The sequence below is a fragment of the Phaethon lepturus genome, unplaced genomic scaffold, assembly GCF_000687285.1.
Source record: "Phaethon lepturus isolate BGI_N335 unplaced genomic scaffold, ASM68728v1 scaffold56861, whole genome shotgun sequence".
In the NCBI taxonomy this organism is placed as follows: Eukaryota; Metazoa; Chordata; class Aves; order Phaethontiformes; family Phaethontidae; genus Phaethon; species Phaethon lepturus.
The window spans coordinates 25,763-28,796 of NW_010516672.1; positions in this window are offsets into that span (position 1 = coordinate 25,763).

Consider the following 3,034-nt stretch of genomic DNA (forward strand, 5'->3'; position numbering starts at 1 on the left):
CCCCCTTCCCCTCCAACTGGTTCTGTGGTAAATGTTGCCCTAATTAGCCTTTTTTTAAAAAATGGACACCTTCAGACATAACTTAGTCTGCTCTGCTTGTAATGTTATAAAATTACTGTGTGTGGCGGGCTGGGACACGCACCAGCTCGGCATCTTTTGTACTTGTTATTCATTGATGCTTTTTGGAAACCGGGGGTGAAAGAGAAATCAAAGACACCAAAACACAACATAAAATGTTAACCTATTTTTTTTTAAACAGGGGCTGGGGAAAGGAAGTGGGGTGGGAGGGTGCACAAGGATTTTGAAACGCTGCCTCTTCCTTCACGCCAATCTGGGCTGCTACTGTTGTCTGTGTTAACGATATCTACCTCCTGTAACCCTGCAAGAGGTAGGTTTAAAATTTTTACCCACCTAGTATTGTACCTATTGGACCCATGGACAAAGAGCGCATTTTCTTGTCTCTGTGTAAGTTTTACCATCTTCTCTCCATATCACTTAAGTAATTTTGTTAAATTTTAAAGAGGGCAAACACCAGCCACTTCTTTGCGGTCGGCCCTTCAAGCACAAACCATGTTGAAAGCCGGCTGCGCTGTGCTGAGCGGGGTCAGAGCCCTGGCCGTTCTGCCCTGAAAACGCGCCCGCGACTCAATCAGCTGCACAGCAGCCCTTCAGTTGAAGCTTGTTTAGAAGCACAGTGGAAAAACTGTATGAATCCTGTGCATATTTAATAGGTTTTTTCTCCTTGATAGAGGTGTGTTCTGCTTTTAAAGTTGGGTTGTTTTTCCTTTTTTCCCCCTAAGTGAAGGGCAGCTGCTTTCTTACATGAGTACTTTTTCATAGCTACTCCGCAGCAGAGGGAATTTTTTCTGGGGGAAGGGAGCAGGGTGGGAAAGCAAATATGGAGTTTGGAGTGGGGAGAGGACATATATTTTTATGTTCTTGCAACAGCAGAATAAAGAGAGAAAAAAAAAAAACTGTTTACATACTTGTAGTGAACTCAACTTCCATATATTAAAACTTGTGTCCTTAATGTTTGTTTCATGCTGGGCCAGTGGAACTAACTTTTCTTCATCCAAAGCCAGACATTTATGTCTTATGTTTAAGACCTGTCTTAGTAAAAACTGCCATAATTCTGTACAGAGGTAGGATTTTTTTTTTTAATGAATACACTTTTATTAAAAGATTTGAAGACAAGAACGAAAGAGATGGAAGGCTCATCTGTTCACACAACTGCCACCTCGCATTCTCTCCACTTCCCTTATCAGGAATTTGAAAACAAGGCCTAGGAAAACCATGGCTTGTCCTCCGCAGAACAATTACTGCCTTCTGAAGCAGCGATTGTGTAATAAACCTACTAGTGATGCATTATCTTTACAGCATTGCCAGTGTAATTGCCCTTCTACAACTACCAAATTTCTGGCTTTAAAATAAGCCAGAAATTTGTACCTAAATACTAATTAGCTCAGTGCAAGCAGCCGTTACTGTTAACACAGCATTAGCAATTAACACCTTGGTTATTGAGCCTGTGCCTGCCAGTTGCAACGATCTGTACATCAGCCAAGCGTTACTTCTACACCCTTCAAGACAGCATTGACTTCTAGGCTAGTGTGCCACCAGGCACATAACCCAGCAAGAGAAAACAGGTTGGCAAGTAAAGACCTGCAGCTACCCAGCGTTCAAAGCAGCCCAGGAGAACTGCTGGGAGAGGCAGCCAGCAGCAGGGCTGCTAGACCTGCTACAGCTTGACCAACAGTTGTACCTGCTGGTTTCTCCCCCCACCCCCTTAGGCAAAGGGGAGACAACAGAAGCCTCAGTCCTTCTGAAATGCAAAGAGGTGATTGGTGGTATTTGTGGGTGTTCAGTGGTCTGCAGCCCCTCCAGGCTTAAGGAGGGAGCTGAAAGGTGCAGTCACTGTCTTAATTCTGCTGCTGCAGCTGCATCAGAACTTAAGACTATTCCACTGGAGGAGGTACAGGTGGGTAGAGGTTGTACACACAGTTGTTTGCCACCTGCAATGAATGCAAATTTAAAGTGTTTTTACAGTACTCTTACTATACTACCAAAAGCCATTCCCTTTGTAACATGCTACACAGGAATCTGGCTGTCTAGAACTACAACCAACTACTTCCATGAATCTCTCTTGTGTACAAGATAAAGGAATGTTGATACAAGTCTTCATTAAAATGAATAATTTTCTCTATTAAAAGACTTGGACATCTGTGTTTGAGGTACACATAAGAAAATGAAAGCTGGCACTAGTATACAGGGATGACACTGCTGAGAAGCTTTATGAAGTTAGATACAGAACTGGCTACATACATCCTTTTTAAGGAAAGGCCCATTCCACACTAGACACTCCTGCTTAGGTGAAGACAACTCCTTTCTTCCAGCAACACATCCAGACTTCCACCACACCCACACAGCCAGGGACCCAGATGAGGCACAAGGACACAAATTGGAGCCAGACCCTTCTATGTGCTTACAGCTTCCCCACCACACACATGCTTCAGTTGCTTGCAGGTGTCACAAGGGTTACGCACCATTATGTTTTAACAGCAGGAAGGTATTTCTGCAAAGCAGCAACCAGTTGTAACATGCCCAGGGTGTCAGGTTATCACCACATACCATGGGATTCTGTCACAGGACAACCCAAGTAACAAGACATACCAACTGAGCTCAGGTCTTAGCTGTTCCAGGGTTACTGGCTGGAAGCAACCTGTGGGATGCTGTTGGTGTCTAGCAAATTAGCTACTGACATCATGAAGTCCAGGCCTACTTTGCCATGTTAGCAAGTCAGCAGGTAGGGGTTTGGCATTTGGGTTTTTTTATAGACAGCAAGACCAAGGTGTATTTGCCCAGCAAGTTTATTACACAAGTCTGAAACCTACAAATGCTGCAACTTTGCCAGGAGGAAGCCCTGATACATACAGCATCTACTGCTCTTTGAGTAGTCTTGCCAAAGCTTGTAAGGCTAATCCTCCAAATCACAGATTATACTAGAAGTTTTGGTGTTCAGGATGTGATCACTACTACA